Genomic DNA, 16315 nt, shown 5'->3' on the forward strand with positions numbered 1-16315 from the left:
GGAATGAATAGCACTAACCAATATGTAGATGAACAAATGAAAAAAATCCGCGATACTGAACAGGTGCCCTCTGCATGATTGGAGAGAACGGCTCTACTTTTGCTTTACTCCCTCAGAACCTACGTTCATTCTTATAATAATTACTTTCAGTACGACGAGAGCCACTGAAACGCAGAAGGATGCTGCTCCTTCTTCTGTAAATTCAAAGAATATCCCGGTTTCTTTCTGAACAGGGCTAATTAAGAAAAAGAAGAAGCCTTCGCCGAATTCAATTGAAGTAATTTTCCCCAAGGCAACTCAGTACATTCAAGCGTAAATTTGGACACGGAGGTTATTTCGAAAATCAGTTTAAATGAATGGTGAAGATCATTACTGCCTTACGCTCGTCATTAGGCCACATATACTGTACATGAATTGAAGATACGAGAGAAGTACTTCTCCCTCTCCACCGCGGACTCCATATATATATTTGCCCATACACTCAGTTTTTGTATGTTGGACTATTTTTTATAAGACTGCACTTTTCCCGGTCCTCTCGATATTTAAAATCTGCAGTACGTGCCAATCCAAAAATTGAATGGGACTTGCTGACGTACTCTTAACGACAACACAGATTATGAATTATGGAGGTCTTTAGCTTGTTTAGTTGAACGTGACTCTGGTTAGACGACAGCATCATTCCCGGTAGAGCTGTAGATAAGCTCACAGATAGATTTCTCGGTCTGTAATTGTTTTTCTACGTCATATTTGCCACTGTTCTTTATCGACACTATATTGCCTCCGTAAATCCAGACAGGTGTTTTGCGCCAACACCATCCACGCGCTATGCAAACAACGGGTCGGTTGTCATTCTTCGTTTGGGCAAAAAAAGAAACGAAAATGGTTTTCTCTTAAATTGCTTCCATAAACAATTATGAACTAGATCACATAAAGATACGTATTTTGTTCACCATCAAACTTACAAATCCACATTTGTTAGTCGATGAGAAACTTGAGACAAGTTAATCATGGGTCTGTTAATGTTAATATTCGACAATGTCTGGAAAACAAAAATCAGTTTTAGGGCTGATTTTGTCGTCGCTCGACTCCCAAGTTCGCTTTTTGTATTAAGATGATTTGTGTTAAAATTATTGCTTCCATAATAGTCGTAGATTGGACTTGGTCGCTGTTAAGCTACGTTTGATAGTATAGAACAGACTATTTTTACAAAGGTTTTGAGAATTTCTCGAATAAAATTTTTTGTTTCCTGACACGAGGTTAAATGTAAACAAAGGCTTCCAAATGTTTGTATATGACGGTAAGTCCGATCGATTTACTTTGTACCTTTCACTTACTTTGCTAGACGTATTCTTCATTTGATCCTTTAGAAAGATTTCAAAGTGCACAAATCCTTTCTTACCTTACAAAGTCTAACTAGTAATATTTGGAACTGAACACAATCGTTTTCTTCCTCGCATCAGGCTTTTAAAAGATTCCTTCTTGGCCCGATTGTAACTTTCTCTCACCTTCGTAACGCGCACTAGCAGAACTAAACGCCAAACACACACACACACACACAAAACTAACACGGCTTTTGTTGACTTCAAAAGGATAAACGCCAATTCCTTTCGAACACCACTTTATGTAAAACAACCGAACGAAGGTTTTAAATTGCGATCATTATGGGTTTGAATATTTGCAACCTACCCCGGCCTGGCAGTGCAAAATGTCACTCCATAATTCTCCATCGCACGAATCCTATCAGCTGCATCTTCAGTACAACAGAAACAACAGCAAAAAAAAAACCAAGATAAGCAAGCAATGAGAGGAAATAGCATGTAATACGTTGGCGTTGACAATGGTGCTTTTACGTACGTCAATAAAGGCCCCCGTTTTAAAGTAGTCAGAGGCAACTTTAATCAAAGAAACTTTATTTAAGTGTAACTTAGAAAAATCCGGAGTTTTCTGTAACCATTCACGTTTCGCAATGATTGTTTTAAAAGGTCGTAAAAATGGTAATTTTCTGCGAAATTCCGGACAGTGGAATAAAAATGTGGATTAACTCCCATAGTTTGCTTGATAAGATCTTGGTGCAGGGGGCCTAGGTAGAATTAAAAGACTTCATAAAATTTTCGGTTGCCCTTTTCGCACGTTGCCTGGCAACCCGCGTACTAAAGATTATTTTCAGGTTCTGCAGAAGTTCCGATTTAGTTCGGCGTACGAAGTCCAAGTAAATACATCAACCAGAGTTATTTCACTCTAAAAATAATTATAATGGCAAACAGGATCTCTAGGGGTTTGACTTAATGGCGCTTGTGGTGCGTTGTGAACCAATTATTACTTTTGATTAGTGCACATCACTTTATTCAGCGTATATTGATGACAAAGCAAGTTTCAAATGAGAAAGATGTCAATCGAACGTAAGAATAGACACCCAAGAACGTTTTTCATGCTATTTTTATACAGTGGAAAACTCCGCAGGCTATTACAGTGTCATGATCCGATAAGTTGAAACCTGACACCGAAAGTGCTGAATATCGGACATCCGAGTGGCCAAAAAGTCCACAGGATGTTTTTTTTCTGGCCGTTCCCTTACCGTCGTCCGGCCGTTCGAGTTTTCGAACTGAAAAAAAAAGATACGAGGAAGGTAATGACATGAGACCCATTTTTTAAAACTCTTAATGTGAAATATAAACATGGGCTTTGCCCGTGTAGATTTTCAGTTTCAACTTCAACCCCAGAACACGTTGACGCGACACTCTTCCAAAGGAGACTCTTCTGTCTGCGTGTGGCTGCGGAGTACGTTTGAAAGTGGGGGGCTAGGTCTTGGTAAAAGGTATGAGTAGTGTAAATTCAAGCCAAAAACAACACTGTAAGAAAAAGTGGGGGGGGGGGGAAGGAGAACTATACCCCCCCCCCCCCAATTGACTCTGATTTTCGTTTTGTTTGTTTTTGTACTCCGACCAACCGACCCAAAATTAGGAAAGGCATTCGACGATAAAGAGAGAAAAGAAGAGACAGACGCTGTTGATGAAACTCTGCACACTAGTCGAACCAAATACACATTGAGGAACGGTGTTGAAATTAATAAAAAGGATACTTTAAATTCACTTTTATGTCCTAACTTCATTGTTGGTCGACATTTCACGTAGCACAGCGGCCGTTCTCTTGAAATAAATTCACAAAATGTAACAAAACTCCTCTGAACGAACTCAATTGTTTTATGCAACGGCAATGTTATGGTACCATATGAAACACAAGAATTGCTTAACAAGATGCAATTGTAATGTAACGTAACCAGTTAGTATACCAACAAAAGACCATCTAAACTGAACATCCTATATTTTTTCCGGCTTTAAATACTTCTAACTCCAACCTCTACCGGCGATCCCCAATTTAAATTCCCGGAATGATTTAAGAGCAGACTGAGATACCTTAAAATTCTTTATTTGGAAAGGTGGCAGTGAATCCCCCCAAGATTTTTTTTAGCTTTGCAGATAATTTTGTCTTAGCCTGCTGATCCCAGTTCCAGCAGTAAACAAAAATGGAGGTCATAGAGTTTCGTTTTTGATAAGTAAGCATTTAAAGACAAAATATTAGCAGGTAACGGGCTATGTGTTGATAATTTTCCAGTTGCTATGTTGATCAATTATGTCATAATTATGAATGCATCTTGTCAAGCTGTGATTGGTTTTTCACATGATCCCGTAACAGACTATAACAATGTTGTGTTGTATAGTCACTTCCTTCTAATGAGACATTCTCTTGAAATTGTTGAAACTAGTTTGAGCTACCTTAATTAACTCATGTACTCTCCGACTTTCACTCTATCCATCAATAACTAGGTCAGCGGTCTATCTAAGACCTTCATGTTACAACAAAGTGCAAGGTCAATCATTCCTTGGCTTATACCTGACGTCATGGCGGCCATGTTGGTATACTGAACAATAGAGTGTTTTCACTCACGTGATCAGTAACCTTGTTTTTCCACCGAAAAAAAGGAAAACGTTTGCATGATAATAGAGCTCAATTCCTAGAGGATTAGTTGGGTACACCAATTTAATATGGTCTCTTTTAGGGGTCAAAAAAAGCCTGGGCCACGCCCATATTGGTCTCCTTTAGGGGTTTAATTTAAAATTTCCAATGAGTATCCCTCCCCTTTTTAATAAACGAGTTAATAAAGGCAAATGAACCAGGGAGATGAGAGGAAACATTGCGAGCCTATTTATGGTGGTTCAGTTGCCTTTGTCAACTAGTTTGATAATTATCCTGTAGTTTTCGATAAAATTAACATCAAGGTCGCTTTCCTTAGTGTCAAGTTGGTTTAAAGGCCTGGCCAAACGGATCCAACACTTTTGAATCCAACATGGTGCACTCGTTTGGCCACCATGTTGGACGATGTTGAGTAATGTTGGATGCTGTTTAGCGAAGTGTGATTTCCATCTTGAACATCGTCTTCAACATCATTTTTCGCGATCGTTTCTTGTCTTCTGCCTAGAATTTTGTCTTCATGAAGACCAATGTGGCAAAGACACGGCGTTATATCAAACTCTCCTTTTATCATGGAGTGATCAGCCGGTACGTGCAGGGGCCATCTCGTCAAGTAGTGAAAAACTCGATCAATTGATTAGGGCAGTTACGTTTTGTTACCCGTCTTTTAAACACACCTGAGAAATATCAGAAGACTCACTAGGACTCGTCTTTCTCGAAGTCAAGCTCTCGATCAAAGGCAATGTGGCTTAAGTAAACAGCACTGATAGCTTCAGACCTCAAAATGTGTCCACCTACCCACCTCAGTTATAATTAAAAAGAAATTCCATCCCATACTCTCAGCTTTTCAGACTCAAACCGCGTATGTAGTGATGACACCAACTTTTCTTACAAATCGGAGGAAATTCGCCAACTCTTCAAAAAAACGTGGCTATTTCAACCCTGATGTCAGCGCGGTTTATATTTATGTATGACTTGCTCTTCGCAACATGTTATCGACTGGAAACACGGAATCGTGGTTAAACCATCTTCTCTTGGAATGGCAGCGAAGAGCACCGAAATTGGGAATTCCTCCATTAACGGCTGGAAAGATCAGAATTAATGCATTATCATTTCAAGAAAATGAAGAAATAACTTCTTGGACTACATTGTAAGGAATCACGATCAGCAAATCCACCGTCGCGTCGCAGTGGTGAGAGCACTCGCTTCCCACCAATGTGCACGTGGCCCGGGTTCGAGTTCCAGACTCGGCGTCATATGTGGGTTGAATTTGTTGCTTCTCAACTCCGCACCGAAAGGTTTTCTCCTGGTACTCCGGTTTTCCACCCTCCTCAAAAACCAACATTTCACTTAATTTGTGGTGTTTGTTAATTCCAGTTTATAGTGTCCCCAGTTAGTGCTCCAGCGCTAGAACGACTAGACACTTAAATAAAGTTCCTTTCCTTTTTTACCGAGCTAGCAGCGAAACTATCTCGCCTTGTTGTTTCTATAATTGTGAACTGCTTGGGTATAAAATAAATATGGGTTGCTTTCTTATTAATTAAGGAACAGTTTGAAGTTCAAACAACTACGTACCACGCGTAGAAACTTTATTTCCCTATTGAATTCACTGCAGACGTAGCTAAAAGGCTTCATAGAAAAGCACTCGAAATGAAGATATTCTGCTGTTTTTCTGATCGAAATCCATTTAATTTCAAAGGATAATCCTCCTCGAGGATCTGCGAAGTGGTTTTTATTTCCCTGACAAAATTGTTCTAATTTTTCTCGCGAGTACAAAAATAACTCAACAATACTTGCACATATATGGAAGTAGACACTCCAAATTCCCGGATAACAACAACAACAAAGGCGCGCAATGTAAGGTGGGTGTGTAAGGTTCTAACTTTAATTACTTCAAGAAAGTTGCCTATTTTTTTCAAGGGGCTGAAACACATAAACATTTTTAAACTGCGTTGTAATGCCTCTAAGCGAGAAAGATGATCTTTCAGTTGCTTGGTTTTACCGGCTGTCACTTTTAAATGAGGCACGTTAGGGTTGTGGGCGACCGTTTCTGAGCATCATAGAGAAGTCGGAAATAATGACAAGATTGCACGCCTAAAATTGTAAGGGCTCGGATACTGTTACAAGCGATAACGAAGACAAGTTGCAATCTTACAATAAATACACCACGTTTTCTTACCTTTATAGCCTGCCTCACGACTCGTTTCAAGGCCACGCTCGTCCTCTCCAGCCAAAAAAGGCTCGGTGTCAATGGCCTTTCTCTTTACCGAGGTAACAAGATGAGCCGAAAAAAATCTAGAGCACAAATTGTGTATTCTTGGTTTTTTTTATTTTATCGTGTTTTGTTTTGTTTTGTCACATTACTATGCTACCACCAATAGGGATGCTCCTTTGTACCACGTAAAAATCCTTCACAACCCACACTTCCTTAATTAATCCGCTCAAGCGAAAAGACTAAGGCTAGAAATGTGTGCTCTTCTAATCTCTTCACTTTTATCACTTTTATAACTGTTACAGTTGACAATACCCAGTTTTCTTGCTTCAAACACCCATCAGGGCAGCATCTCAGCTTGTTTATAACAAACCATCTTCCATACTTTACCAAGATCTCATCTACTTGTAAACCATAATTTTACTATAAATCAACCACTGCACAAATTTGTAAAGGTGCAGTTTCACTGATGACATTGTGGGTTTAATTTCTTTCCATTTGTGTGCATAAAAAATAAACAGTCTTTAGACGCTAACCAAGGCCCACCCAAAGCTCTGGAGTGTTATTATTTTAGAAAGTAAGACCGTGAGGGCGAGCTTGCTTTCATTGTTGAATAGAGAGAGGTACAGAGAATAAGGTCAGTCTCCGCGACTAATCCAGTGAATGCAGGTCCGCGTTTGTGCAGTAGGGACATAAATTAAACCGTGGAAAAACCAAGGAGCCATGGTGTAATTTACGGTATTGTGCAAGACGTTAAAAGTATATTTATTACATCTAATGGTAAATAAATCGAGCAGGAAAACACATTAGGAGTTAACAGCTGGGTCCGTGTTTTAGGATACGGCAAGCCAAATTGGCCAATCATAGCGGGCGCACTATATGACGGGTACAATACAACAACTTAGAGACCTCGAAAAATTACAGCACAATTTAAAAAGTCGCACTAAATGTGTTTCTTTTGATCCCTGGTATATATAATCTAAACTGAATTGCTTTCTCTTCGATTACTTGTTCTATTTTTCTACAGCTGTTGGTAATATTTTCCCAATTAATGGGGTTGGGTCCCCGACTTGCTTTGCTCTCAGTTTCATATTCAATAAACAGATTAGACGCAAACTTTCATTTAAAACCTAAATAGCGCTCACTGAAAGGCACGAGAAAGTAAAAATATTGAAGTATAAGGGATTTATCCCCCAAGCACCCACTTTCTTCACTAACGAAAGGAACGCAATTGAATGTGTATGCGGAAATCTATTTTTGGTTTCTTCATTATGTGGACCACAGCAAAATGATTTGTCGCCCACACTTCCCACAAATAGAGGAATTAAGAGCCGGATCAATCTGGCATAAGCGGCAAAGCATATCTGGCGGGAGGGAATGGTTTACGTCGTGAAGGACATTTTCGCGAATCTTAACTTGAGTAACGGTAAAACCGATCCTCTTATATAGCTTTCTGAACGATGACGTTCAACGTTTCGATGTTGATACCGCCCCGCCGCAGGATCAATCTGGCATAAGCGGCAAAGCTATGGGGCGGGAGGGAATGCTTTACGTCGTGAAGGACATTTTGATGAATCTTCGTCTCGATGTTGATACCGCTCCGCCGCCAGTGTAAAGCAAATGTTTTTCCCTCCCAAAAAAAACGTCGCTACACATTATTATAAATGACAGGTGTTAAGGCAAGAAAGTTTCGACAACATAACACAACTACATCTAGCCGTATATAGAAAGATTTCTTTTGTGCTGAAAACACAAGAACTGTGCAAGCATAATTTGCACAGGAAAGTACATTGATCCTATGTGAAGTTCTCTTAAGTCCCGAGTGCCATATTTTTCTCTGTTTCTTCAAAAAGAAAGACGTTTCAAAGACTAAAACTCAGTAAATATTCTACCTTTCTTTATCTTAACTGTAAAGGGGTATTTAATGGTTTTTGCGAGAACGAGAGGACTGTGTATTTTTAACATGAGCGGTGATCACAATACCGAGTAACGAATTGTTCTTCTAGAGAGCAGTAACAATGGCGAAAATTTGCAAGAACGAGCAAAGGATGACTGGTTTAAATTTTGTGAGCAAAACAAGCAACGATCATTTGAAAATTTAAAGGACTATTCGACAATTTCAAACGACCAGCTTTCTAGGGCAAGGGGACTCAGAGAAGAATTTTCTGGACAGTCTCAGTGGACCAGGTTTTTTCGGCCATTTTTTTCTAATTTTCATGAAGCTCTTCGGCCCAAAAAGATATTCGTGAAACTTGGATCCACATTTTCCGAAAACAAGTCCTTCATATGTTTTTAAAGTCAGAAAACATAATACAAACTTCATGCATCCTTTTGAGGATACAGAGAGTGATATGGCAGAGGAAGACTCTGTGGTTTGTCAAGGCTCGGCTCTCTGCCGTTCTCATCGGCAAATTGCCACTGTTAGACTTTTGGAGAGAGAACTTCATTGAAATTGACAACATTATTTCGAACAGTTGGTGTATATAGGAAGTCATTTCACCCTCTCAGTATTTTACGCATTTTTCGCCTTAATTTTAAGCTCCTCGAAGTTGAACTCCTGTCTGAGTTTGGGCCAAACGCAGCGCTTATATCATTTCAGGGCGTTATCAAGTCGATACGGTATGCGTCCTATATAGTATAACGGTAGTTTTTTCTCTTTATAACAACACCTAAGTTCTATGAACGTTTGACACAAGGCATTTTTTCACCACCAGCTGTTCTTAAATTTAAAATATGCGTGGGGATTGTTAATAATTTCCTATATACTGCTATTTATATATATATTTCTTTTTGTTGTAATATGAATATTCATATGCTAAAAGATGTCCTACATACAATTAAGGGCTGTTTTACATTTCGTAGAACGAAATGGCTTCGAAATGCTATTCCGTCCCGTTTTGGTTTTTAAAAAAATATATATCAAATGTTCTTTTTTATGTGCACACGATTCATTTTCCGCTCCAAACATTAACTTACTCAGGATGAACATATGCATCGAAATTATCGATGCGAAATATTTCTTTCAATAAAATAATGCACCTGACAAATGAGTCTCAAATGTGTTTCGAATTTTAGCCTGAAATAGCGCATCGGCTTGTTAAGTAACTCGTCCTTAATTTCTCAGGCTTATGAGAAGAATGAGGGTGAAGATTTGTCATTTTCCAGTGCGTGGGATACACAATGATGTTTTCGATTTCCGAATTGGAATCGAAATGTTCAGTATTTAAGCCTATGAATATAAATGGATATATATCAGTGTAACAGTGTTACTTTCACAATATTTTGTGACTCCTGAACATACCTGATTTTATCCACTTCCGATTAGTGTGAAAGAGTTGCTATCTAGTTCTATCTACTTGTGTATATGCCTTGGAGGTGACTTAATCAAATCGTCAATTATAAGATGCTAGGCTGAGAAGAGAAAATCGTCTCCTCGACACACCTGTCGAGCTCTATATTTTTTTGGGCTAATTAAAAGTACCAGACGGCGTCAGTTAAAGAAAGTGCTAGTACTGACAAGGGATTGAATATTCATATTTTTACAGAAACACGAAGCAAATATTGAAACGTTTAAATGAATTGCTTCTTCTTTGGACTTAGGAACTTGTATTTATATATTCTCCGGTGGAAATCAAAACTTGCTTCCATTTCAGCATAAAACCGCGTGGTGAAAAAACGAGCGAACGAATTATTTAAAAAAAAAAACACGATTCTTTTGTCCCTAACTAAATATCATATGTTCTTCTTTTTATCCAAATTGTTTAAAAGGCCTTAAACGCCCGGTTAAGGACATATAACACCGCTCTTTAATGGTTTAACTGCAGGGTTAATTTTCCACCATGGTTTCAACAGCAAAAGATAAGCGATCGATTTTACTGATCGAGTCAACTTGCATGGATGCGCAGCAAGATACCTTTAGTTGTTAAAATGATAAAATTCGTCTTTTTTCACACAACTTACCTTCTATTCTATTCTTATCTTCTTATTTTTCATCTTTGAGAGAAATTGCAGACGGACGTAGCAAACAGTTATAGGACGATCAACTATACAGAAATGTCAAATTTATATTGTGCTTCACTATGAATATCATGGCATAAAAGCTCATCAAACTGGACATACTTAATTTCTTCGGATGTTTTTTTTACAACTTGTCATATCGATTGTCGCTTTGATAGAAAACTTCGATGATCATTTGAAGTAATGGTCACTTTGAACGCTGCACCAAGCTGACAAAGACCACTTAAAACGAGTTGAAAATTGAACTGTCTTTCCGTCACACTCATCATAATCATTGTCTGCTGGTGATTTGCCCGACGCTGTTGGTTATTAGCTTTTGTATTGATGTCGGTTTGATTGATTTCCAAGGCCCTATTCGGGAAAACGCTTGAAACATTTTGATATTACTGTCGCAAAATTTTGTCTGGTCAGTGAATCTTGATATGATATTATTTTTCACAATTACCATATATTAAAATTGACAACAGAGCATAAGCGATTTCACTGAAATTTTTTTAAAAAATTCACCCTTATTATTTATCATTGCAGCATGCGTCACAACCTGCTGTGGACAAACCAAAACATTTATTGAACAAGTTAGAGATCTTCACTTATAGTCAAGTAAACAACCTGCCCGAATCTATTTCTCTTTTATTTCACGAGGCAATCGTGCAAAGGTACGTCAAGTTTTTTCTTCCCTTTTTAATCTCGAGTCTAATTGCATCAGTTGTGAGGATTTTATTCTAGTGCCTCATTAAATGATAATTTTGTAGTCACTCGACGTCACCCGTGACAGCGCATGCGCAACGCCCTAACCAAGAGGTAAGTGTACTTAAACATTTTACCAAGGCCCGATCTACACTAATGCGTTCTTATTTGAAAAACGCATACTTTTTGGTGCCCTTTCGCCTTTCATCGACAGTAAACGCCCGAAAACGAGGACGAAAACCGAGACTTTTGGAAACGGTATCAAAAGTGGCGGGTTTTGAAAACGGTCCAGATTAAATTATTTGTGGAAAGGACTAAATGCGAGCCCTTTGAAAACGATGACGTCGGGACGTAGAAAGCTTTTGAAAATGCATTTGCGTGGATATATGAAAACGAAAACTTTGAACTGAACGAATGATGACGTTAAAAAGGTGGGAAAACTTCGAAAACATTTGATGTAATCGTTTTCGAGCGTTGGAGTGGGGATAGGCGGGTGAAAACTATAGTGTGGATGAAGTATATTTTACTACGTTTTCGCCGAGATGAAAACGAAGAGTCTTGAAAACGCATAAATGTGGATGTGGCCTGAAACGTTGCGAATGTTGGTCAGTGCAAAGAAATGTACCCGGCCCTCCTTCTGGAGGTCTGTAATTGAATACCAATAAATAACTTTTAGAGACCATTCGGGAGCTCTCGAATCTCACAAATACCTCAAAGTTGATTTGTCAAGAGGCTTGAACTGATCATGAAGCCATCATATTGTTAGCATTCCAGGATTTCCATCGCTCTCTTGACTTTATTGACCACTTTCATAAAGGTAACCACTTTTACATTCTTTTGTATTTATGTTAATTAGACCTACTGCTCTCATTTTGAAACAAATATTCTTTTGAAATTTTCTCGTCCTAGCGAGGCTAGAAAATCTTATCAATAATATTTTATTTGGCCGCCATTATGAAAGAGGTGTATAAGAAGAGATTTAAAGACAGAAAAATTAAAGAGCGATTCGCCCTCGTTACTAGATCGCAGCTTGAATACGGTTTTTTTTTTCAGTCATAGATCCGCCCCATCGAAGAATACATTAAAACCAACGAGGGTGTGCAGAGAAAGGCACGGAGATTTGTTATTACGCTGTCGAACGTCTTTCATGATTATTTTATATCGTTCAAGTCGCAAAATGTGAGAGTCAGTATCCTAAAAACTAGAAGTTGCGAATGGCAAATGAAATGCTGCGAGTAGATACTGGGCAAACAAACAATATACGATAGTCCAATTTATGACTTTAGAAATAACAGATGTAATTTCATCCGAGAGTTTATTTATATGACGGAAATTACCTTTGGGAAGATTTGGTAACATGCATTACGGGTACAGACATCAGTTTTTGCATGCACGGTAATAATAACAGTAAATGTAAAGTAGACATAATAAAACAAAAGTGGATCTATTTTCAAGAGCACCGAGGTAAAGTCGATCTCCTTGAGCAACAATCTGATCTACGGTGGAGGAAGTCAATCCGCAAACTCGATCGATGAACGCTGAAAAAGTAACTCATAAACATAACTTCAAATTGTTTTGTTCCCCGTAAAATGTCACTATCGTGCGTAACCATAGTGAATGCTTCCAGGAACATTTAAATTTGGAGTTGGCATGGCCGTTAGTTTCCCAAAACCAACTCTTAGGATCGTTATGCCATTTGGTCTACCGACAGCGCAAGCAACCATGGGACATATGATACGACCGCTGGACATTCGTAGTACAGTGACTAACAGAATATTATGCCTGCCTCCTCTTCAAAGCGAGTCTAAAATCAAGTTTTTGTGATGGTAATTAGTTCTACTTTACATATGAATGAAAACTAGTTTTTAGGAGAAAAGCTTCGCACTTAAACTCGCTTTGAAGATGAGGCAGACAACCCGGAAATGGCCTATTCTCTTAAATCCATATCATCGGCGACACAGGAATGCCATCTTTTATAACTTGGTAAGACCGGTTTCTGGGTAAAGATGGAAAATGAAAGGTCTCACATTTGCATGCTCGTGTTGTCATCAAAATCTAAGATTTGGTGATTTCACGTGGTGGTATGTTGAGAACTTGTAGCCAATCATTTTTCCTGCTCAACCAATGATATTAAAAACATCCTCACTCTGAGCAATCAGAAATATTTCGACGCTCTCACTGCAACGTCTTCATAAGTTGAGAAATTGATTTCATTACCTGTCACATGAACGTCAATCACATGACCATTTTAGTCCCCCGTATGTAGTCAGGAGGTAGGGCTGCTTTTAGGCATTAATACCCACAAGTCGTGTGGACGCGATATGATTCCGCCAAGGCTTAGTAAAGAATCTGCATCAGAAATAGCAGGGCCAATAGCCAAAATAATTAACAGCTCCACTAATCAACGTTATTATCCAGTTCGTTGGAAAATGGAACAGGTGACCCCCCCCCCCCCCCCCCATCTTTAAAAAGGAAGATGAAACAAAGTGTAATTACAGGACTGTCACCGTCCTTCCTGCTCTAAATAATATGATCTACGAGAGGCTTTTGGCATTCCAACTGTGTGATTTCTATCGTCAAACTCTGTCAGATTTCACATCTGCGTATAGAAGATATTTCAGCTGTGACACGGCATTATTAAGGATGACTGGATTGGAAGTCGATGCGCGACCAAGGAGAATTAGTAGCAAAGCCTATGGAGTAGGTGAGGACAAATGTGACTTACTCAGAGATTATTTGAGTGACAGATTGCAGAGTCAAGATCGGGGATACATCCTCTACCTGGAAACGGATCAGTCGGGGGTATCACGGGGAAGTGTCCTGGGCCCTATGCTTTTCAACATCTCTATGAACGAAAATTTGGTTTTATCAACGGAGTTGATAATGTAAATTGGCCACCGTACAGAGATTCTAAAAGCTGACGTTTCGAGCGTTACCCTTCGTCAGAGCGAATCGCGAAGGGCTAACGCTCGAAACGTCAGCTTTTAGAATCTCTGTACGGTGGCCAATTTACATTATCAACTCCGTTAATAAAACCAAATTTTTGTATACTACTTCCCCACCGACGCAGCACCACAGCTTCTTTAGAAACTACCCCCTCATCTCTATGAACGGTCTGAATATGTACGTTGATGATCAGCAAATATATGACTCTGATGTAGATCCTGTAGAGGAGCGTATAACGCACGATCGATGTGCTAGTTGCAAATCACTGGTTTCGTCTGAATAATGGTATGATTGTCAACAAAAGCAAGCATCAAGCTATGATACTGGGCACTAATGATGACATGTTTTCTTTTTCGATTAGGCCTTGTATAGATATATTTGGTATGAACCTTGACAACAAACTTTGTTTCGATTATTATATATCCAACATCTGAAAGAAGATAAACAATCATTTATTGCACAGATACCGATGAAATACCAGGATTTCTCCTTTTACTAAAAAACATATCTTCACCGCGCGCAGTGAACATATCATTTTTATCTCTCACATGTGAGAATATAGGTGTCACCATGGTAGCGAACACGATTAGCCAATGAAACAATGGCTTCCTCTTCATTGTAAGATACCTTTGGGCTTTAATATAATTCTTCTCTACTACATCATCATGATTTGTTTTTCATAACTTTCATATCTTGTTTCATGTTACACAACATGCGTGTTTTAGCGGTTGGTGACCACTTTTTCATCATTTCGAAAATGAGTAAAACAAGTTGTTTTAAATCTAGACATTTCATCAATATCTATATATAATATATAATAAATAGAACATTACATGGCCGCTCGAGGATACGAATTTTATCTTCTCGTGCTGAAAGTTTCTCTCACTCGTTCGCTTCGCTTACTCGTGAGAGATACTTTCAGCACTCGAAGATAAAATTCGTATCCCCGCGCGGCCGTGTAATATCGTCTATTTATTATATAGATATTGATGAAATACCAGGATTTCTCCTTTTACTAAAAAATCATATCTTCACCGCGCGCAGTGAACATATCATTTTTATCTTTCACATGTGAGGATATAGGTGTTGTCATGGTAACCAACACGATTAGCCAATAAAACGTGAGCTTTCTCTTCTTTGTAAGATACTTTTGTGCTTTAATATAATTCTTCTCTACTACATTAACATTTTTATTGCAAAATTTGACATTATCATGATTTCTTTTTCATAACTTTCATATCTTGTTTTATGTTACACAACATGCGTGTTTTAGCGGTTGGTGTCCACTTTTTCATCATTTCGAAACTGAATAAAACAAGATGTTTTAAATCTAGACATTTCATCAATATCTATATAATAAACAGAACATTACATGGCCGCTTGGGGATACGAATTTTATCTTCTCGTGCTAAAAGTTTCTCTCACTCGTTCGCTTCGCTCACTCGTGAGAGATACTTTCAGCACTCGAAGATAAAATTCGTATCCCCGCGCGGCCGTATAATATCCTCTATTTCAATGTTAATTGCATTGATAAACCTGTATAACTGCAGGAGCCCATGAGTACCTGATAACTGTTAATAGCAAAGACAGTTAAAGGCTGCTACAATACCAGACATATTTAGTTGGAACGCGAATGGTCTAGAATCATCGTGTTACAAGATCGTAGTTTATACCACACCCCCTCCCCCCTCCCCCTCCCTCCCCCCTCCTCCCTCCCCCCCCCCCCCCTCCCCCATTTCAATGTTGTGTGAAAATTTTTTGGGCGACTGTTAGTAGTTGTGAAAATCAACATTGAAGGAGGGGGGAAACCGGGATGTGTGTTCCAACAAATGTGACGAGTATTGTATGTGTAACTATTGATTGTGAACTCAGTTATAATCAGCAGGTTGGTGATGTTTGCATGAAAGCCATGCAGTCAGCGAATAGGGGTGATTATGAGGTGAAAGGAATCTCATACCAACTAAGGCCAAATTACTACAACTTTGTAAGGGAGCCACCCTCCCTCACTTAACGTATCGCCACTTAATTTGGCATTTCTTCAGGGCTTCGGACACTCGTCGACTGGAGAGAACACAGGAACGGGGTTTGCTTGTAGTTTTTGAGGACAAGATGTCTACTGTAGCTACCAACAGCCGCTAAAAGAAGCTAAGTTACCATTCTTGTTTAACAGAAGACTACAAGATGTATGTATTTTAATGTATAAAATGAAACAAAATTCGTGCTAACAGACAATTTGTGGATTTTAGCGGGAATTCAGACCTATGTATCCCCGCTACAAAGCGGCAGATTAAAAAAAAGGTCATTATTACTGTAAGGAATGATGCTATTTATGTCGTCGACTTTGACCTCCTCGGGTCAATAGATGCATTCAGCCAGAAAAATGAGCCAATCATAGATAAGGGCGGAGTAAGGATAGGTCTAGTTAAGGGATTGCAATCTTCGTGACTGGCGCTCTTAACTGTTCCTTCACGGACTAAACTTGGA

General features: G+C 38.9%; 1 protein-coding gene and 1 long non-coding RNA gene across 8 annotated transcripts in view; one reads left to right on the top strand and one right to left on the bottom strand.

Annotated features, from left to right (window-relative positions):
• LOC138007604 (uncharacterized) overlaps positions 1-10587 on the bottom strand; it is a 20274-nt gene extending 9687 nt beyond the window's left edge. The window contains exons 1-2 of one of the 7 annotated variants that reach the window (XM_068854615.1): positions 9483-9597; positions 1687-1750 (exon numbers count right to left, since the gene is read on the bottom strand). The gene's annotated coding sequence lies outside the window, so the exon portion shown is untranslated. The other 6 variants (XM_068854612.1, XM_068854610.1, XM_068854613.1 and 3 more) reach the window with 6 other exon arrangements.
• LOC138007605 (uncharacterized) lies at positions 1251-12421 on the top strand. The gene is made up of 4 exons (XR_011124073.1): positions 1251-1297; positions 10727-10854; positions 10951-10999; positions 11939-12421. It is a non-coding gene; the product is annotated as an uncharacterized lncRNA (long non-coding RNA).
• The last annotated feature ends 3894 nt before the right edge of the window (positions 12422-16315 follow it).

This window comes from Montipora foliosa, chromosome 6, assembly GCF_036669935.1.
Source record: "Montipora foliosa isolate CH-2021 chromosome 6, ASM3666993v2, whole genome shotgun sequence".
In the NCBI taxonomy this organism is placed as follows: Eukaryota; Metazoa; Cnidaria; class Anthozoa; order Scleractinia; family Acroporidae; genus Montipora; species Montipora foliosa.